This window comes from Micrasema longulum, unplaced genomic scaffold (genome assembly GCF_059751315.1).
Source record: "Micrasema longulum isolate JH-2025_06_02 unplaced genomic scaffold, ASM5975131v1 h1tg001131l, whole genome shotgun sequence".
In the NCBI taxonomy this organism is placed as follows: Eukaryota; Metazoa; Arthropoda; class Insecta; order Trichoptera; family Brachycentridae; genus Micrasema; species Micrasema longulum.
Genome location: NW_028278319.1, coordinates 266,875 through 290,791, shown reverse-complemented (window position 1 = coordinate 290,791; position 23,917 = coordinate 266,875). Strand labels below are relative to the sequence as shown.

The 23,917-nt window shown below is 30.8% G+C and overlaps 1 long non-coding RNA gene across 2 annotated transcripts in view; it reads right to left on the bottom strand.

Annotated features, from left to right (window-relative positions):
• The window catches only part of LOC148276902 (uncharacterized), a 39,405-nt gene extending 17,234 nt beyond the window's left edge, over positions 1 to 22,171 (bottom strand). For both annotated transcript variants that reach the window (XR_015823636.1, XR_015823635.1), the window contains exon 1: positions 21,951 to 22,171. This is a non-coding gene — a long non-coding RNA (uncharacterized LOC148276902). The remainder of the gene's footprint in view (positions 1 to 21,950) is intronic.
• Positions 22,172 to 23,917: the final 1,746 nt, after the last annotated feature.

Genomic DNA, 23,917 nt, shown 5'->3' with positions numbered 1-23,917 from the left:
AAATTATGTATAACAAAATGATAATTATAATATTATACTTATAATAGGGATTGTTGTGACTGTAGTTTTGTCTGTAGGCTGTAAATTATGACTGCTGAAGTCATTTATACCTACGTTGACTAACGCAAAATTAAGTATCATACATATTCATAAATTAATCTGTTCACAAAGACATAATGATCTTTCATGTGACACGTGGGAAGATTTGGTTTTGATAATTCAAAAAGTGGTTTTGCTGAGAAATGATGAAAAATAATCTGAAAATTCAAACGGTCTCCATATTATTTAAATATCCTGTTAATTATTGGATGTTTCGGCGTAAAACAGAAAACAGCGACTGCAATATCGTGATTCGAAAAAATACATCATAGCTCACTGTCTGCCCCTAATGACGCTTAGGTATTGCATTGGCACACGAATCGCAGCGTATCTTGATCATTTTTGCCATCTGAAGGCAAGATAATCAGTCTTACGCTTCAGGTGCCAGTCCAGGGGACTATGAAATATTTTTCCAAATGTAATTAAATATTTGCATATAACCACTTACTGACTTTTCTATGTCTACATGTTTCGAGACGTACCCGTCTCTTCGTCAGGACACCAATTAGGATTTCAGTAAAAATCACCCCTTTCAAATACACATTTCATGTTAAATTTTAGATTTTTTTAAACCATTTTAATAATAAAGGTCTACGAAATACTGTCCAGTAAAAAAAAAATTTAGTAGCAAAAATAATATTTTTAAACTTGTTATTTTGATTAGGTGCGAAGGTTTTTACGGTCACTGTTATCAATATGTTCCTTTTTTTAGTGTTACCGTGTCTGTTAAATTTGTTCCGACGTTTCGGCTACCATTGCAGGAGCCATCTTCAGGGTAAACAATTAAAATGAAATAAATCAGAGCTACAGATAGGGGAGGAAGAGAAGAAAGAAAAGAGAAAAGAGAATCTACAATGAACGTAAAGGAATGCAATGTGACGTGACGTGACGTGACGTGACGTGACGAGACGTGACGTGACGTGACGTAACGTAAAGCAACGCGTCGTCCGGTGAAATTTTTCAGCCTGTGGTTTCTGTTGGTCTCAGATTTTGTTCAGTCGTGGATGATGTTGATTTAAAAGCTAATTTCGACGGCCCTTTAAATTAAAATGAATTATAAAAGTATGACTGAGCTTTTGAAAGTTATTTTCTAAAGACTATAGTTCCCAAAATAAGACAAAAAATGTGTGTTAGGGTATTAGTTTTTTGTACCATAATTTGTACAATTTGTATTTGGAACACATACAACACACACGGTATCACCCAAAAAAGAGACACATTGTAATTTAAAATTCCCGCAAAAACGGTCATTCCATTAGCCACGCCCCTAATACGTCACGATTCATGTTTATTTGTTCTTGCCATCCAAATTCGTTTAAAACATTGTCACAAATCTTGACGTCACAACTGTCAATAAACATGTTGCGTTTTTCTAGCGACGTACTTTTCCAAAAAGTTTTTTTAATTCATGAAGGAAAACCATAGAATAAAGAATAGTCCAGAAACCGCATACGCATATCAAACAGAAGGCGACTAAACTACTCATAAATGAGTAGGTTTACGTTTTGACCCATTAGTTTCTTTGTAGACGTCGCTTAGTATGCAACTCCTGATTTGAATTAAACTATGCTGGGTTGTGTCTTTTCAAAGTGTAGAAATACTGCTAGGATCTTAAAGAAACCGGAAGGTATCACATTTCATGTGTAATTAGCAAACAAGTAGCAAATGCGTTACTTAAAAATTTAATTATTTTTCCATCTGTCAGATTGTCGAAGAATCAAAATGGAAATTTCGTTAGTGTTGCCAGGGTAGTAATTTTTTTTACCCTACTTTGCTCATCTAATGCAATAACTAATGAAAATTAGACCTCGGATTAAACAACGCCGTGGGAGACATTTGAACGACATTATCTTTAAAACATCAAATATTATTTAACATGATATAAGAATATCTGTTTTATGTAAAATAAAATTTGTTTTATATTTTAAGTTCAAAGTTCATAAATTCAATTACTCTGATTAAATGACCCTTTACCTATCTACTCTGTTGGGTCAATCAATGTTTCCGCGTGCACAATAAAGTTTTAGAGAAATTAACAGATTGCTTTTTTTTACCTTACTTTTGTGTTATGATTTTTTTTTCCCACCAAGCAACATTACGCGGTGATATCACGAAAGCGCGCGGCAAAAATAGGCCATAGGGGGGAGATTATTGGACACAGTACGATATATTCAAATATGATTCTACGCTCCTTCTGGACTATTCTTAATTATATGATGAAAGCATTTCTCCACAATATCTACATTGATTTTTAAAATACAATTAATTATTCTAATTCCGTTTCATATATTTTTATCGGTAATTGTAGTGTGTGATATTTCCTTATGAACCCGGGATCTCAGCCATGGTAGACTAATATTTGTAAAACCACGACGCGGACTTATCTTCCCTCGATTTCCCATTTCAACTTTACCTGGGAGTAGCCGTCGAGTCAAATCGCGCGTCTAGAGGTGCTATTTTGAATCTTTTTGCGGGGGTAGATACTGTTTTATATAACCTGGGGATTTTTATTTTTTGCAACGCGACTACGCTTCGCTTTATACATGGCCGCACGTCAAATTACATGACATAAACAGTTTTATAATTGACACTTCATAATTCGACATTTTGAAACTGTTTTAAAAACGAAAAAATAACTAATAGGGTTTGGGCAATTTAATTATGTGTTGTCATCATGTTGAGTTTTACGTGTTCATATTTATTTAAGTAATTTGACGTTTAATCGTCAATCTGGTCATGTGTGAAGCAAAGTGTAAAACGTTTAAAAAAAAACCCAAATTAACTCACTTTATACATAGTATAAATCTTCTCTATCCCCGTCAAAAGATTTAGAATAGCACCCCAGGGTTCTATTTTATACACAGAACTCTATTTTTCCATCTAGGTCAAGGGAAAAATCACAAAGTTGGTCTTGAAATATTGATTTGATACTGAAAACAAAACACGACAGATTTTTATGCAGATAATACCTGCCTGTTTTAGAATACAATCCTTTCATGATTTTTTTAAGTTGTCATTTTTAAATAAGCACAAATTTAAGAGAATAACGGTATTTTTTTTTTCTGTGCGGTTTAAAATGAATTTTCTACAAAGATTTACAATATGCACATTTGAATAACGTAAAAACGAGTTTCGCGCCTTATGGAGAAAAAAAACGGCAGGTATTACGTTACCGCGCCATACTTGTACGGAATGTTTGTTAGAAGCGCACTCGCAGACATGCCGTGTAACGTCAAAGTGACGTGAGGCCTACTGCGAGCCGTTTTGTAAGTGCTTGTTTTTAAACCCAAAATTTACAAATGTTTTTTTATACATTGACATTTTATACGTAAAAATCCACATTTAATATTCAATCAATTTTAACGTTATTCCCGATTTGTAAAAATACATTATTTCACACGTTTTTTTAAAAAATGCAAAAAAAGACTAGGTATTTTTGTATTTTAATTGATTGTTCGTCACTAATAAATTTTACCCGGAAAACGTCCATAAACATATACTTACAAAACTTTTGTTGGTACAAAAGCCGTCTATAATAATGTCCGATAGTATACCTATAACGTAAATTGTACGTATTATTAATGTTGTTATGGGGTCTGAAATGGCAGAGTAAGTCATTCACCTTTCCTCCAAATGATCTTATGTTTTTTTTTATAACTAAATTGTATAATGTAATGGATCTCTCGTGCAAACTAAAACAAAGGCTTTAGTTTTTGTCTGTTTTCCCTCTGACATATTAACTGTTCAGTTCAGTATTTTATTTATTTATATAAAATATTTTATAAATAGACGTATTCAAAAAATATAAATAATACACATAAGGCAAACAGTACAAATGATAAAAAACGAAACGAAATACCACACCAATAAAGAGACAACTTTTTGTGACTGGTGTGGGATTACATGTTTACCAAAGCACAATCGAAATGTGATTAAATAATTAAGTTATTATGAATATCTTTTTAGTGTTCTTATAAAATTCATCATCGTCATTCCCTTTCCGCACCTAATGGTGCATAGGGCACTGCATTATTACACCAATTAATTTTATTTATTTATTTATTCGTTCAAAATTACAGTAGTTTAAATATTTACGAACTTATTGAGGCTTTTTAGGCTATGCCCGTGTCAAGCCACAATAAAAATACATAGTAAAATTAATAAGATCAAATTATAATGACATAGAATAACAATCTAGAAAAAAAGGTAAATGTAATAAATAATAAAATTCCAAAGAATACAATGCAAAAAAGGTAATCAGAAATAATTTTTAATATATAAATTATACAAATTAAGAATCACACATAATCAAATAGTGGTATCATTCAAAAATAGTGGTATCATTAAAATGAACAAAATAATTGTAAAATAAAGTAGTAATAAGAGTATCATTTAAATCAGCAGAAAAATAATATATATATATAAAAGCATAATTGAAATGAAAATTGAGATATGTTTTCTAGAAACTCACTCAATACCCTATAGTATAAGCTCAATACTATAGTAAGAAATATAAGAATTAGGAGCAATAAATCATATGCCAAATAATAGTACATACTAAATTAAATTATACAAAAATACATAATGAAAAAAAACATAAAAATTATCAATACCAATGAAGGTAAGATGATCAGTCTTACGCTTCAGGTACCAGTCCAGGGACTATGAAATATTCTAGTGTGAAAACACCCTTTTAAATAAATATTTCATATCCACCATGTCGGGAATCGAACCCGAGATCTCTTGCATGGCAGGCTAACGCGCTGACCATTACACCATGAGGCCAACAAATACTCATCTTATAATTTACTGATAGATTTCAATTTTGGTGGCCATTTTCAACGAGTTGTAAATAACTCACTATTAGAAAATGGAAATCGAGTTGGGGTAGAGTGGGGTTCGAACCTCGGACCTCTGATCCGTGAATCCGCAACACTAGCCACGGGGCCACAACCCGATTCAATTTATTAATTGATTATTTTTTAAATCACGATCAAAATCGCTGTAAAATAAGATAAAAATACGTCTTGTTTATGTTCAGAATTTATCTATTAAAATGTGTGTATCATAATTTTTACTTTCGGAGCTATCAATTCTGGATTCATCGAGCAATTTTCGTAAAGTATTTTAATTTTGAATTTTGATCTATAATTCGTCATTTGCAACATTAAGTCGCGAGTAAACGCCAACAATAAGGAATATCACATTTTTTAACGAGTAAATCAAATTTTTCCAAAATTTTAAAACAAATAAAAAAAACATTACTTATTCAGTTATTTAAAAAAAATATGCGCAAATTAAAGACAAGTAAATCCACGTTTTAACACAAGTGCTGCAGTTTTGGGTAAAAATGGTGAACGTGCGCTGCTTTTGACAATGTGTGTTTTGCAAAACATATGAATTATTGGAACTTACCTGTTTATAGTGTAAATCAAACACACATAATTTATTATATTATTATTTATAGGCACGTTTTGTATGTTAGCTTAAAATAAAAAGAATATTTACATTTTATGACGTAAACCAAACAAGATCTGTCAAAATGTATTTGTAAAGATCTTGTAATTCGTTCAAAATTCAAATGAGTGATCCGATTCCAATCTTCGAGCTTTGCATATTCAGCTAAGCCTCTGATTGGATGCTACAAGACATATTGGCGGGACTTGTATTCCCTGTGTCTGTGTGTTGGTGCAGTGTATGTAAGTATTACATCTCCGTATTGGCGGGCATTAGCTTATGACCGTTCATGGCCTTGAATGGTGCCAATAAACCAAAGCAAAATTGCCTGGCCGCGATTCCAAGTGTCAAAATCTATGGTACCCATGATTCGATATTTGAAATTGAAACAAGTAATGCGCGGTTTTTTTACATTTTCTGTGGGCTTGTCCAAGCGAAGCTAAAAAATATTTGGCTAGCTACCTGGACATTTTTAGAACGTATAAATTGATTGTAATTTCAGTTTTCAATAAATGAATTGTAATCAAATAAAATACGGTTAATAGTTTTTTTTTCAAACTGAGGCCTGTTGCTCAGAAGCCCCAACGTCTAACGTGCTATTACACTGAAAGAGAGATACAATTAGAATATTTATAAAAAAGGGAAGTTTCCATCATTAAAAAAAAAAATCGACGCTGGAAAAAAAAGTTACCAAGCGACATGTAGCATCTTTACAGAGGAGCCAACACAAGCTTTTTTGAAAATTAATACAAAAATCCCGTACATACGTAGAATATGTTGGTGTGATTCCTTCATAATTTAAATACGAGATTCTTTATTAATTAAAGAAAAAAAAACTTTGGTTCTTGCATAAAATTGCTACATGTCGCTTGGTAACTTTTGGCTTTCAAGCGTCGATATCTAAGTACAACCACGAAATTATTATAAGAATTGTGCTAATATTTTGATTTACTAAAAAATATATATTGCATAGTAAAAATAATAATGGGATTACTGATATTTAAAATTTAAAGCAAATAAAAATGATTGTATACATTTTTAATACGTCATGCATCTGATCGAGATGATTTTAATGTCGAACTAATTTGAAGATCACGCGTCATTATCGCATAGAGTAGATTGACTTTTCTCAACTATGGGAAATTGGTAATTCCAATATACAGATAATTGACTTATATGAATCAAACTGGAATAATTGGAAATTATCTATCAAAATAATTTCAAACTAGTTGTGATTAGATAATTCACAATTAAGTATTATTTAATAACCAAGCCTCAAATGCAAAAAAAATGTTATACCGATTCAATATACATTGCTCAAATTGCCACAATATAAGCGCACAAAGGTACTAATACCAAACTGAAATTGATGAACGTAATATAATTCGTTTTACGCTTTTAGAGCTACTACAGTGTATACATGTAAAAAGCACTTCTTTTATCATATTGATATAAAATTAAAAGGAAAAATAATGACAAGGCGTATTGTGAAAACGGCGTTCTATAAATTGACCAATATGAAGGCAAGATGATTGGCTCACATCACAAATGAAAAAATGGTAGAAAAAAAATCGGCCACTGCGTTTGTTAACCATTCTTAAAATCCTGGCAGGATAGACGAAAAGGATTGATTATAAAGGTTGTTTAAACGGCAATATTTCATTGTTCCTAAACTGGCATCTAAAGCGTAGGATTGTTCACCTAATCTTCACGTAACAAATGATCGAAATACGCTGCGTTTGGGCTACAAATACAGTGCTTTAGGCACCACTAGGTCCGGAAAGGGAAATGGTCATAATGATGATGATAAGAAAATTTAAGAATCTAATAAGTATATTTTTAATAGGCCCCGACTGATTTTTTTTATTTTAACTCATATTATTTTTTTTAACTAATCGGAGTAGATAGTCACAAAAAACTTTGCTTACTTGTTGTTCGATGGGAGCTACGTAAACTATAGTATGTTAAATACATCAGCTTTTTAGGACAGCTGATTAAAGATATTTGAAAGAGCTGATAACAGGCATAACTTTCTTAAGTTATATGATTCACTTGAAATCTACCAAGTATATTCCTGAATTCAAATAAGATTCTTTAAAATTATAGTTAAGGTTAATTTGTAAGTCATTAATCCGCTTTCGTGAAAAATTGTTGTATTCAGCACACGAAAGTTTACGTAGCTGCTATCGAATTGTTGATGGCACTAAGACTTGAGAGGGTGCATCATAAAAACGGCTTAATATTCATTGGCCACCACTGCTTTCCTTTTTATGTATGTAGTATATGGCTCCTCTATATGACTCAACCTTACAATATGTCTATATAACCCTAACGGACTTTTCAAAATTATAAATAAATGAAAGATAAAATAAACGCCAATTTAAATTTTGTCTGCAGCCGTAAATAAAGTTAAATAGCTACAATCGAACTACTTAACTTTTGTTTTTTTTTTTTTTTAAAGAAATATTTGCGTTCTTACGATTTACTCAAATATTTCATTTTGAGGGCCATTTTCAACGAGTTGTAAATAACTTACTATTAGAAAATGGAATCAAATTGGGGCAGAGTGGGATTCGAACCACAGACCTTTAGTCCGTAGTTCCGAGACACTAGCCACAGGACCACAACCCGATTATCTTAGTTTTTTAGCCAGGAGATGCATATTCATCTTACATGCGTTTTACATTTCGTCGACATAAAATATGTATTTAAAAGGGTAATTTTCACTGCAATATTTCGTTTTAGGACTCTGGCTCTATAACAAATAACTATCGATGTGCTAATAAGCGACGTGATAAAAACTTCTCACCATGGTTGTTTATCGTATTCGCGATCATAATGCAACATCCGTGAACACCTAATATTAAATGTCTGAATATTTACGTTTCGCGACGTATAATCCTGCTGCGCAATCACATATTTTAATTTCACCGGTGTAAATATGGAAAATATTCTAAAACTGCTATTTTTATTGATTTATTTATTGTTTATCATGCTATTTATTGCATTTAGCCGGCGCGGCGGTTGGCAAGCCAAATGTCAAGAAAAGCAGTCGCCATAGTAATTGTGATTTAATTTTCACTTTATTCTATGAGATACTCCTTACTATTTTGCAAATGCAATATACTGTATTTTTTTTAGTAAAAGCTGATTTTTCGCCGGTGAACTGTATTTATTTACGAGGAAAACAAAAAAAACAAACTGACATAAGCGTTTACTTAGCGATTATAAAGATACAGACGCGTTGACTTATGACTGCAATAACTTAAGCATGTTCATTATTGTCCATTGTGATCGCTCAAATGCTTAACATGTTTTTAAGCACGTCGATAGTTATTTGTGATTGAGCTACTGAATCTGGTGCGTTAGATTAATCATTTTAGTTTTTATTTATAAAATATTTAAGATACGCTGTAATGAGGAAGTTCAGTGGTTTTTCATATTTTTTTATTTGTTTTTAAACTAAGCAATTTTTTTTTCTATATTTTGTGTATTGTATCATCAGCGCTTTTATTTTTTTAAAGTGTTGTATTTTTTAAATTACTTCGCGTGTGACGTCTCAAGTTCACAAGTCAGTTCTGCCGATTTATCCGTAGATGTATCGTAAACCGGAAATTTTCCACAACTCTCTTATCATTGGTTGATTTATATGAACTAGTGACTTCGGTTAAAGTAGTTAAATTTTATTTAAATATTTTTTTATCTCTTTAAGAAACTACAGTACAAAATGCTCTAATTTTTACCATGCGTAAAAAAACATGTTTTATATCTTATTTTCCGTAAGGCTGAACTTTCTCATTGAAGTATCAATGCTGTGCCCTATTCACCACTATAGTAAAATTTGTGATTTCATATTTTGAATCACGCAGTGGCATAGGGACAATTGCCGGTAAGAGTGTGATAGTAATGATGAAATATATAAATAAAATTAAAATATCACGATGGTTAGTGATACCACAAAGTTTTCTGTACGAAGTAGGAATTCGTTCACATGTTTTACGCTGGCATGGCGCAGAGCTGACGGCTTTGTAGCTACATTATGTATACTAGACATTGGATAGTATATGTTTCAGAGGGGCAGGTTAATATGCAGGAAGATACCTGCGGGAGCAACAGACCATGCATTTCAATGCATAATATTAATGCAAGTGCATTTATGTGCCTATAATATTTATGTATGTGTAAATGCCAGTTTATTAGGTAGGTACATATATTATTATGATATGTACATAAAAGTTCGCTTTCATCCTATCGTCATGGTGCTTTCACATAATTATTTTTGCTGCTAAAAAATATGGACGTAACATCTACAGTTTGAAAGAGCTGAATTATCATTTGATACTGAAAATAGTTTTGAAACCATTTTGATTTTACGGCGATTTTTCTGTAACTTAAAAAAGGAAATAAAGACGTTCAGTCATGGGCATGAAGTAAATATTAGACAGTGCAAAAATGATCACTTCAACAAGTTAATGGCACTGCATGACATCATCAATACTATTTTGAACGTCATAAACTTTTCTGCTCACACAAATTTAAAATACACATTTAATCTTGATATTCACAACCACAATACACGAAACTCAAAAAATCTTCATGTATCTAAATTTCGCTCAACGAAGTTTGGCAAAAGATTTCTTGAAAATATTGGCCGTTTACAGTTCAATAAATTGCTCAATAAACTAAAAAACAAAATGTCGAATAGTAAATCTAAAAGTGTAGCATTTAAAAAAATATTTCTTGAATCTTTTTTAAAAGTGATAGTTATTAATATAGTTTCTAATATAACTCCTAAGAGTTATGTTTTATTAATAATAAAAAATATACAAAAAAAGTGACTGACGAAGATCGATTAACCATACAAAAATGAACTCTGATAATTAACTTTTTGCACTTTCCTAATCATTTGCCTATTTATATTAATGTAATTTTTAAATGATTTTCACATAAATACTTATCAATCAAGCTTCTCGTTTTAGATGATTGGGGCTTAAAATGTGCACATTCTGTTATCAAAACCTTTCTATTCCAAATCATTAAATTTTTGGCTAGTTTATAATCGTATGATAATCTTTTTCGTAAAGAAAATGGGCGTAACTTTTACTTAAATGTTTTTTTTAAATGTCTGTTTCTGTCTGCGTAAACAGGTAAAATTCAAGAATAAATAAAACGCAACTGGAGGTAATAATTATACCCGTAGCTAGAAGGTTCACACAAGGGTAACATCTGTCTAGGGTGATAGCTTGTTGCAGTTGGTTGCATTTTGCTGCACTTTGCATTGTCCTTGAGTCTCATTCGTATTAAGTTGCACGAGGAAATTAAAATTTCATTCGGAGAAAACGTAGTTGAGTATAAAGATACGTGTATTCATTTTTATGCCATACTGATGTATATATATAATTAAACAATATTGTGTACGTAATGCTCTGTAATATATTATAGTTTTAGAAAATTATATTTATTTCAGTACCTGAAATACTTTCACTTAAATAGGTAATTATTTAGTAATAATTTAAATCGTATTAGCAATAGATCCGATAGTGTACTGTCAGTTCCTGGATGCAGAACTAAGTTCGCACAGAGGCACTCCTTACATGTTGGTCCAAGATCCTTCAATCTTCTAACTAAGAAATTACAAAACATTAAATCACTGGTACGGTTTAAAGTAGGTTTGAGTGCTTGGATTAGCATGGAAGAAACAGATAGATACCTTTTTAATTTTTTAAAAATTAAAATCAAAAATAAAATGCGTATTTCAAATAAATCCGGTTTTCGTAATATCAGCATATGTTAATTTTGTTTTTCTTTTCTTTTTCTTTTCTTTTTTTTATGGTCATGTCATACCATATTTATATGCTATAAACTTATTAATAATTAAAAAAGCAATGGCCCACGCTCAGACGCTGAAGTCTTTGTGGGCATTTTTGCCAATTTATGTTATAGCTTAATTTTAATATGTATTTTTCAAAGTGTATTTTTGTAATGAAAACTATATGTATATACATGTATGGAAAAATAAAAAAATAAGGAATGACGATACAATTTGTCACATTTAGTTGAGTTTTATGCAAAGATACGAAAAAATGTTAGGTTATAAAGGTATTTATGATAAAAATAAAATTACGCTAAAACCAATTATTTAAATTAATGCAATAATTAAAAAAAATTACGGGAAAAATTCCAAATTACGTATTTATATGAAAACATAGGGTATTTGAAAAAAAAACTGTTCTTTTTAATATTTTTTTATCGTACCCACATCGCTCCTAATATTATTCAACTTGGTCAAATATGTCGATTACCTAATAACCGGTATTTATACATATAATACCGATGTATTTATGTTTACATCGTAAACTGATTTATGGTAATGATTAAAATAAATATTTGATTTGATGTTAATCAAACATGTTTATGCTTTTGACATTTTAGTAGGAAAAGTAAACTAGATCAAGTATATAAGACGTGTGAGGCAAGTTCCCGTTTATTTATTTACTTTGACACTTTGCACATAAGCATATCAAATTTGTAAAGTTATAAAGCACACATAAACGCGTCATTTACTGAGTTGAGATGTAATAATACATAACAATGAACTAATTTATCAAATTCAAATGTGGATCTCTCTAATTTTCAGTTTTGCTTACGTACTCTTGTTTTCGTTTTTTTTTCTTTCAGTATTTGTGCATATTTTATGCTCATTTTGTTTTCATGTTTGCATTTAATTTTGTAAAATATTATTATTGTGTATTACAAATGCGTTACAATAAGTTTTTAGTCATTATTTGCATATACTTAATTCCTGCTGACAAGCTGGTTTCGCGGTTTGGTGGGTTTCATTATTTTTCCTTTTATATATTCTGTTCATGTATGTACCTTCTTAATAATCAATAAGTAAAATAGTTTTCTATTTTTGTATTATAAATTTTTTGTACATTTTGTGCATATTATATTTATGATGAAAAAAAACAGAGGCATTGAGGGGATCCTGAGGGGTGGGGACGACCACATAGGGCCTTACTCGTAAACTTGCCATAAAGTTACGCCTAGGCATAGTGGTAGAATACGGATGGGAATACTATCCTTTTATTTTTTTATTTTTTATTATTATTAAAATTATTATTATTATTTTATTTTTTTGCACCACAACAGGCTAGGAGACCCAATTACAGTGGTGAATTACATCACAGAACACCCAGGCTTGAGAAAAATCACATTTTAATTTTTGTGTTCTCACTGGGAGTCGATTCCGCAACCTTCCGTGCGTAAGTTAAGCGTCTTGACCGCTACACCACGGAGGCAATCACAAGGATTTTGGCAGCCTCCGTGGTGTAGTGGTCAAGACGCTTGACTCACGCACGGATGGTTCCGGGTTCGATTCCCGGTGAGAACACAAAAATTAAAATGTGATTTTTCTCGTGCCTGGGTGTTCTGTGTTGAAATTCACCACTGTAATTGGGCTTCCTGGGCCGCGATTATGAACGGCTATCTTCATCGGTATATACTGAGACGGTTTAAACTAATATCGATATTCATGTACGAAAGTGTGTATATTTATGTAAAAATTCAATGTATCATCGTCGGTAACCTTTAATTAAACATGTTTAGAAAAAAAAATGTTAACATATTTTATTATTCAAAATGACAACTTTACTTTACTTTGTAGATAAAATTGAAGATGAACTTTAACTCACCCTTAGAATACGGACCCTGGCCTGTCGGGGTGCAAAAAAAAAACAAAAAAAAGAAGAAAAAAAAAAAAAATAATATAAAGGTAGAATGAGAATACCATGCTTAGGTGCAAGGCTCATAGAGCGCTGATAATACGATATACGTATATATTTTTTTTTTTAATTTGGCATAGTTTGATAGTCTCTTAACAAATAAAAAATAACACTGAATTTCCATATTAGAGTACCAATGCTGTGTCCTATGCACCACTGGATGCGGATATGGTGTAAATTCCAAACATGTAGATTTATTTTTAATGATTTTATTTGTAAAATGTGAAAACCTGTTATTTGTTATGTTTATGCTACAATTTTAATGGTATACTTATAATAAATTTTGTGTTATAAGCTGTAGATTTGACAAACGAAATTATTGAATCAAGTTATGGTCCCGTGGCTAGTGTCGCGGACTCGCGGATCACAGATCGTAGGTTCGGACCTCACTTTATGTTTTCACCCAATTTGATTCCCATTTTCTAAGTAAGTTACATACAAGTCATTAAAAAAAAAATTTCAAATTTAAATATTTGAGTAAATCACAAAAGCGCAAATGTTTCTTAGTAAATAAATATAATATTTTAAAAATGCGAGTAACGGTTGTATGCAATTTTAATGACCACGCCTAATGTTGAAGGCGGTATGGGATTTATAGCAGGCAACAGGGGTGTAGCCAGGGAACCAACAAAGAAGGCTCTGCCTGCCTTGGCCCCGACTACAATGGGAAGTAAATATTTATCTTCAATTTTATCTACAAAGTAAAATTACGTTTTCTGTATGAAAAGCAGAATATGCATACATTTCTTTCTTCTAAACGTGTTCAATTATAGGTTACCGACGAAGATACTTTAGATGTTCATGCAAATATACGCATTTTCGTACACACATATCGTTGTTTCTTAATAGACAGTCGAAGATAACTCTGTTAACTTCCCATTGTAATCGGGGTCCTGGGCTGCTATTCTAAACGCTCTCGCGGCTATAAACAAGAGAAAATAATTAGAATATTAAAGTGTTTAAAAAAAAAATATTACGTAGGTACAGTTAGATTGAATTATAATTATAATTTTTAATTAGGGTTCTAGCGTTTTCTTTAAATTTGTTTTAAGTTAGGAAATATATATCCATTTCAGCAAAAAACGTGTTATAATTATTAAAAATATGTGTGTTTATTGTTTAAATTATATGTGTTTTAAATATTTAAAAAATCGGCCTGCCTGGATGTTGAGGCCCTGATTACAAAGCCTGGCCACGGCCCTGTCAGGCGAGCTCCATACAAACATAGGTCCGCCATATTCAGTAAACGGAAGACGGACCACAATCGTTCACCTGTTGGGAATTTCAGACGCATAATAAGGTGGTTGGCCAGGTATAAAAAATATCACGGGTCCTCCGCGGCCATAAAAACCGAAACTCCCGGCTAGAGATATTATTAAGATTTAGATTGTAGACGCATCAATTTATATTTTAGGCATTTTTTGCCTTGGGTCAAAGCACACACTGGCATAAAATATCTGTCGGAAATGTGAAACTGGTTTGGAATAAGACCAATTTCACATACTACAAAGGTATTTTTTCTGTACATACGTACGTAAATTCACACTCATATCGCGGAGTATAAATAGCCCAATAAAATATTTATTTTATTTACTTTACTAATTTATTTTCACGCACGATACAAATGTACCTTTTACTATTTATGTTTTCTTTTATTGTGTACACATATATTTTATTTTTGCTGTGTGCCGACCATGTACCGTATTAAAAAAATCATATCTTTGCATTAATATTAGATAAAACAATTAGTTTAAAAACAAATTTAGAAATCATGGAATTTACAGTTAATGTAACTATTTGTCTTTCGTACGTTTGGTTTGTTTTTTAACATATTTTTTGCGTTTTGTAAGATATTATTTTTTTAGTTAAAATACACATTTAAACCAGGTATATTGGTTTAAATTTTTGCTTTCAAAAAGTGAGAAAACCATTACAATACAAACGCACTACTTAAATGTATTTAATTATAAGTCTACTATTAACTACGGAGTTTTAATCAAGAAATATTTAAAAAATATGTTTTTTGAAAGTAATACTAAATTTAATAAACATATTGTCGAAATTTTAAGGTTTTGTTGATTCTATATAATAAAATAATGTACAAAAATATTATTAAAGTGAAAAAATATTCTAGTACTGTTTATTGTAATTTAGATATTTAATTCCTCTGTACGTGTGATGTCACTGAACTTCTAAACGGCTAAACCGATTTACTTTTGGTTTTCAGAAAAAAGTAGATCTTTGCGCTGTGCGTGTTTGTAGATATTAAAATCTTCAATCTAATCTGTAAAAAATAAGTAAGAAGCATATTCATCGATCTACCAGGATTGCATTCGAGGAGAATGCATTTACAAAAAAATGGAATGATGTTGTTTTTTTGTGTATAAATAAAGTTTGGTTTTAAATGTTTACAAACCGCATTTGTTTTTTGTGGATTTTATAATTTCTACCCATTTATTTCTTTTTACTGGATTTCTGGTAATACTAAAATAATATTAAATTCAATACATTTTTAAAAATCGTTTTCCTGCATAAGTATACCCCTCTGTTGGTTAGAAGACCGGAGTTTGACGTTTGCTAAAAGAATGCCATATTTGAAAAAATAATTATTTTATGTTTTGGAATGCAACCATAAACGAGTATCTCGGTACCTACTTAAATTCAATATTTGAATATTAACAATTTTTAGTTTTGTAATTTAATCACAAACAAGTACCTAGGTACCCACTTATCAATGAAAAGTATTTTCCCAAGCTAAAAGCAGGCAAGCCAACATTCGGGCAGGACGACGTCTGTCGGGTCCGCTAGTTATTTATAAATATTGATGTTTTATCGAGATATAAACATATTTGTAAAGCAATGCAGTTTCTATGTTTTATATAAAAAAAACTAAAGACAAATTGAATTTCTTTAGACTCGGCCTAAGTATTATATTATTGAACCATTCACTAGTGGTTGAATATTCTTGATAACTTAAGAATATTTCTACTCCTCTACACTTACGTCACATAGTCGAGTGGTAAAAAGTGACACAAACGTATCTTGACAATAGACCCAAATCTGCGTGACCAAATTTTAAAATAGTCTCTTTTGGAGCCATTTCCTCAGTAAATAATTGATAAAAAACGAATAGCTTATAACGACTTCGGTACGTGAGCTCGAAGATTGATAGACATGTTTCATATTTTAGTTCACTGTTATTCTTTTATTTTATTTTATTTTTGGTGTCCCATAAAAAAAAAATGCTTAAACTCATTAAAATAGCATTATATCAATTCATTAGTTAACCCAAAGAAAATTTGTTGATAATGATCCTTAAGATAAAAATAACTTTATTTAATTTACTTACATATAACTTTGAATTATGTATCCTTACTTCTGTTCTGTATAAATACATTTAACTTTTTAATAAAGATACCAGTCTCGAAGATGTCGCGAAAGCGATGAAACCGGTCACTGGATATTCCAAATTTGTGGATTAAAGTATCACTCGTGTTTTATTCATATAATAAATTACAATGAACTTCCATCAAGAATTTTCACTTACAAACTTAAATGTTTCATTTTCATAATGTTTATTTTTTTAGAATTAAATTTTTTCCCCTCTCCTTCTGTATTTATAATAAATTAATTTGAAATCTGTAATTGAGATGATAAATATCAAACGCCAGTATGTCCACCCAATTACTTTTTTTTTATATTTCTACAAAATGTAGAGAAAAAAAGATCATTTTAGTGCTGTTTAAATTAAAACATGTCTTCTTTATTACTCTGAAAAAACTCTGTTTCAATTCAAAGGTAGTAGTTTCACATGGACACTGTAGTGGATCGTCGTGGAAATACCCGCATTTGATAATTATCAACCCAATAGGTCTTATTTTTAAAAATAGTTTTCCTTGAGTTTATTTAAAAAAAACTACATGATTTTTCAGTAAATAAATAGATATGTTTATTGGAAGCCAACCGACTACAGGCGGAGTAATTTCACAATCACAAATCTTAAAAAAATCACAGCTCTGATAATACGATAGATAAAAATATACAGTTTTTTAATTTACTTAGTTTGTAATCTATAAATAAATAATCTATAAACATTTTTTTTTAAACCACTGAACGTCTTCATTCAGTCAGTTGAATCTAACCTGTATCAATTAAAATTCCTGCCCTTCAACATTATCACAGTTGAAAGAATCGAAAAAATGTGTATGTTCGAACATAGACAGAATTGTGAATGTTAAGCCCTCATAAATGTTCTCCATTTCTATTGTAATGTGTTAGTGTGAATAATTTGATAAAATACTCTGCGATTGGAGTATTGGTACTGCTTATTGGTAGTAAGTATTCTATGCAACACTGAGTAAAAACATTTTTTTATTTATTTATGTAACTCACTACTTAACTAGTTTAAGGTAGTTAATACATATACATGTTATGTGTTTTGAGTAAAAAATAAATATTTACGTTTATGAAAACGTTTTTTTGCGTTAAAATAACAATAAATGTTTTTTTCATAGTACTAACATTATTTTTTAAGGATAAAATTAATTCTTAAAAAGCTGTGCTACAAAATTCCATTACAAGCGGTGATATGACATCGTGTTACCTCAAGCAAAAGACAGAATATTTTAAAATTCAGAAGAAACATGTAGACATTCCTACTGTTAAATAATTTCTTTTCCATAATATATAATACGAATTTAACCCGTTTTAGAAAAATAAATTGAAAATCATAAAAATATATATGTTAAAAAAAATAAAAAATATTTGCGTTTTTATGCTTTACCTAAATATTGAATTTAGGAGCCATTTTTAACGAGTTGTAAATAACTCACTATTAGAAAATGGGAACCAAGTTGTGGTAGAGTGAAGTGCGAACCTTGGACATTTGATCCGTAAGTCCACGACACTAGCAACGGGACCACAACCCGGTTCCTGTCTGTATGCCAACTAATATGCCTGACATATAACTAGCGTACACTCCCTTACTGCCAATAACCGACTGATAGAACGAATGTCTTCTTTTGTTTTTGTCTCTTTTACACAAACACCGGCCACAGAATAGCGAGTCGGTCTTCCTTGTTATAGTTCTATTTTCGCGCTCTTTCTTACACAGTAAAACAGATTTATTATGGTATTGACATCACTTTCATTCTATACTTCGCACAGTAAATTTAGCATATGTGTACAAATTTTAATTTGCTAATCTGATGTGAAAATGTTTATTAGAAGATTAAAAACAAAAAAATATAACTTTATTATTTAAATAAATAAGAGACATATATCAAGTCTTGTATCCTATGTAGACACGTGTTACACCACAGCCACACAAGAGTTAAGAAAAATAAGTGTATTTTTTTTGTTTGCTTAAATATCATTTTGTTTTACCAATTAAAAAATTGTATTATAGATTTGAAAAAATATTTAAGTGACAGATGAACAGTAAAAAAAAAGTAAACTGTACATTTGTACAGTCCTCCTTCCTAATTACAAGTCATATTAATGATGAGTACTCCTTAATCAATTTATTTTCGTGAAGTATATACACAATAAACAATAAAAATAAATAGCAAGATATTAAATCACATATAACTGTAATACATTAACTAGTAGGTAGTCGTTTTATTGTTTATTTTGCAAAAAAATGTCTACCTCAAAAAAGGTTGTAGGTACCTAGTTAGGCAGACCAGACGTAATCCAGAGAAATCTATTACCCAAAACTACAAAATTAATAACGAGATTTTTATTTTTGTCAATAAACCGCGAAGACTATTATTATTATTATAATTTTTCAAAAGATAACTAACAATATTTTTTTTGGAAATAAAGTAACGTTTCTATTCTTCTCGTTTAGCTAAAAGGCTCTGCTAGTTTTACGGGGTTGAAGATGACTGTGTAAAATATATAGATATGTAGGTATGGGGATCGTCCTTTTTGAGGTAAAAAGGGGGCAGGATATCGTAGACCGTTTTTTATTGTTATTTAAGGAACTGGTCGATAAAGGTAAAGGATTGAAATTAGGCTATCGGTTTGATATCCCAGGATCCCTACATCAACATAAAGGTTACTTGAAGGGTGAATTTACCTTTCGATAAAAGCTTAAAGCTCCGTAACTCTGAAATGTTTTGAGTATGTCCAAATCTAAGACAAATTATTTATTTATTAATGTTATAATTAATTCTGGCCTGTATAATCCCATTACACAATGACAAACTTTGTAACAGGAATAATACAATTTTACAAGCATCTTATGGAAGTAAATATGTGGTTCATATTCACACATATATATGCATGTTTTTAAAGATAAATATTAAAGTTTTTATTGTTTATGAACACACTTTAATTTCTTGGTCGTTTAAAAGTCTTGCATAACTGTGTGAAAATATGAATCAAGTTGTCGTAGAGTGAGGTTCCAATCTCGGTCATCTGATTTGAGAGTACAACACTACTACGGGACCACAATTCGGTTTATTATATATATTCTCGTATGTATATACATGTATATATAGGTACTTATGTTCACGAATATATACATAGATCGTCAATATTATTTTTAACATTCGAAAAGAGTTACCTGAGAACTGCCCATATGTACAGAAAAATAAATCTATATTAAATGCAGAAGCTTTATTCAACAAGAGAATTGCTCTATTAACATAAATATAATGTATGTGTGTAAAACGAACCCGTTTAAAAAAACGCATTCCACTGAAAAGTTTCGTAGACTAGGTAACTAAAAGTATAATATGTAGCTTTTAATAAAATAAATGCACGCTGTGGTCTAGCACTTTAAATAAAAACAATATGTGAATTATGTTGCGTTGTGTGTGTAGATTTTTAAGTATAGTTCGTTTTAATATAGGTAGACAGATTTCTCAACAGAAATGAAAATGTTATTAGGTAGATATATTTTTTCAGAAAATAAATCTTACGAAGCCTACCTCAGAATATAACCTACCTCAGAATAGCCTCTGTTAATAAAAATCTGTCTGTCTGCGGTTTTCAAGCCAGTATGCTTGTGGTCAAAACATAATATATCATATACGAGTAGGAATTATGACAGATGTAAAAGTGATACATTTTTATAATTAAAATAAAGTAAGGTGGTATATCACATGACTTATTAATTATTGCAGACCCTCAATTTTCTTAAGGAGTTTGTATAACTGACTTTGCATTAAAATCTATTGTAAGTAATTTATGTGCGTTTTTTTATGTGGTTGAGCTCAAGTGTAAGGCTTGAAAAGTAAGGTCAGTGTAATTTGATATATCTATAATAGTACGAGTAGCTTAGTATTGAGTTTCAAAATGACTGCATTCTTAGTATCACACATGTGATTAATAGTGTCTTTAATGTGTTCGAATATACATAACAAAAAATATATAAAATATGTCATTAATGAAGAAATTAAGAAATTATACATAAACACTTGTATGATTATTAATCAAACAATAATATATCGATATATAAATTACTCTTCGTCGATGCTTTTTTATGCAATAAAGAGGAAATAAAAAACATTCCAATTCTACAGAATAAGGCAATGAAGTTATATGTTTAAATGTAGAAAAATTGGCCTTCTCACAATAAAACAACATATAAAATATGATGTTGCAGTTTTCATTCATAAAATAATCAAGGGTAAATTATAAAATTTAACCAATAATGTCACACATATGAAACTAGAGATATGAAGAAAAAAATATTACAAATGAGGAGAAATGCAGTATCAAAACTCATCGTACAAGGGTTTCAAATTATACAATGAGTTGCTAGAAGAAATAAATATAAATTGAAAGTCATAATTTAAAATATTAAATCAATTTAAAAACAAACATATTCTTGATAAATTTGATATTAAATGTAACGTGGTTAAACGTTTTTATACTCGTAGGTTCTTAAGATATTATAAACTAACTGAATAAAGCGTACATGTATAAATAAATAATGTTCTTATTGTTAAAGTGAGTTTTCTTTTCTGAGTGTTTTCGGAAAATGAATTGAAAAATCGGTATAACGTCTGAGAAACATGTATGTATGTAGTTTTGTAATAATTTATGCAGTTTATGATGTTTGTTTGATGGACAATACGATACCCCAGTCAAAAGTATTTTATGTTAAGCTTTTTTCTGAATAAAGACAAGAAAGCGTCACAGGTGCATAATTTACATAGAACCTGTGTAGTACATAGTAGCGTCTCCCTCCGGACAGAAAGCAACAAGACAAAGAATGTTAGGGTACAGGTATACACGGGTATAAGCCGGAACCTACTTTTATACGTACAGGTAAAGGTACATCCACACTTAACTGGCCGCATGGAGTCACCCTCGGGTGGAGAATTTCAAGAACAAAGCAAATAGGACCAAAGCTTTCTCATCAACTGCCTCTGAGAATCATCGAGCATTCTTGTTGGAAAACTACAGGAATTTGACAATGATTTTAACACGAGGAAATAAATTAAAAACTCTAATGAAAGATACGCGCGTCACTAAAAAAAAACTATGTTTCAATTGGAAGCGGGCGTATTTATTAAGATGAATTGTCTTTATATGGATGAGATCAAAGGTGTATCAACACGCCTTCTTATAAAATAATCATCGAAAATTGCTTACCCTTTCAGCGGCATCGAATCACTCGTAGGCGATTAAAGTTAGAAACTGAATTGTTAAACTACGCAAGTGTGCAAAGGAATTGTCAAGTGATTTAGATTTTTATATCGGTGCGCTGGTCACATTGCCAAGTTAAATGTGGCGGGCGAAAGCTCCGAGTATACTGCAAGTTTGATCACTCCCGCACTTCGGCGACCGCTCGCGATGCCGGCTGCCAGCGGACTGGCCTTGCCGGGACTATACTTCTGCTTACTTGGCGGCCGACGCTGCCTTGAAACCGCACCACCGAGAGGACGCTGGAGACAAGGACGAAATGTAACGAATTCACTGCCGCGGCGACGAAAATCCCAGGCCAAAAGCGCGCGCTCCAAGTAGAATTGTTGAACGAAATCACCCTTACCACAAAAACCACCCGAATTGATATTTTTTAAATAAGAATCAAGGTTGGTTTCAGAAACGCGTTTTCACAGCGTTTTATTTCTCGAATTAAGGTCGGCACTCTGTTGAAAGCTTTCGTCATTTGAAAGCTTTCGCGTTCGCTACTATTTTCTTGCTGATTAAGTGATTTGATTTTCATCACTCGAAGGATTAGACATCTAGCTTCCTGAATCCGCAGGATATAATTATCATAGGTACATAAGAAAATCACTTCTAATTAGTTTTAATTAACATTAAAATAAGCGACTTAAATAGTTAGCATTATCCAACTAGATTCTAACTTCAAAGAAAATTAAGTTTATCAAACACCTGCTTGTATGTAGGTACTTTCAAGTGTAATTAATTGTCGTCGGTCTTAATTTTTCTATGATATTTCGAACGACCAAAATTTAAATTATAGGTAAAAATTTATGATTTATGGGAATTCATCATAAATAAGTACAGGATTTCAAAAATAATAATTAATTACTTAATGTAACCTGTTGATTGAAATAATTGGTTTTCATTTTTTCATTTAACTACAACAGTGTATTTGTAATTCTGATACTATTTATATTGTATGATAATTATTCAATGCACACTACAAAAAGCTAATTTTTTAACAGTAAATAATAAATATTTTTTTAGTTGAAGTTCATATTCAAATTAAGGGTTAATATTTTTTTTTTAATAAGTAAATATACATAATATGTTGATAAGTTGTTACGAAAATTGGTGGATAATTAAAAGACATGGAGAAAACCCCAATTGACTGAGTTGCAACCTGTTTCAATAAAAAAGCATGCATTTTTTAAAAAGTCTGTATATTTAGCACTTCGACTCCTAAAATTAACAGCTTTAAAAATTCTGATGTAATAAAGTCGATTTTATCATGGAAATTAATCTTTACATACATACCTGTATACACAACCCGCGGATTAATTATTGAACCCGCAGAGAAATAAGATTACATTATCGAAAGGACAAAAATATTTATTACGAAGATTCTTTCGATATTTAGTAGACGCTTTAATCCTTTTGGCGCGGGATGAAAACATACGATTTAGTATAATTTTTTAAAGACGGGCTCGATTATTTTTCGAGTTGAATACCCTTTCTCAAGCCATAGCTAATGGCTATTGTATACAAATTCTATATAGTTTAAAAGATGCAAAGAACCGAAGGCCCCGTGGTAAAAAAGTATTTTATTGGCTCGATTGAATTTTATGCGCAGTTTTGAGCATTACTATTTTTTTTAGTTTCCTCTATTTTATTTGGAATAAGTGAATTTTTTCCTCAAATCCGGCCTAATTGCGGTTGTTTTGAAGCAAAATCGGAGATTTATACTACAAATGTACAGGAATGGAGTTACTTTATGTGTTGTTTGAATATTACTCATATTATGTTATTCACGTTATATAAGTTCCTTGAAATCAAATAGGACTTTTCGTGCTCTTGTAATCCTGACTGACAACTCAAGTCAGGTTAAACACTTAAAAGGATTACAACATAATCCTATCAAAAATGGCTTTAAATGAAGAGATTTATAGCAA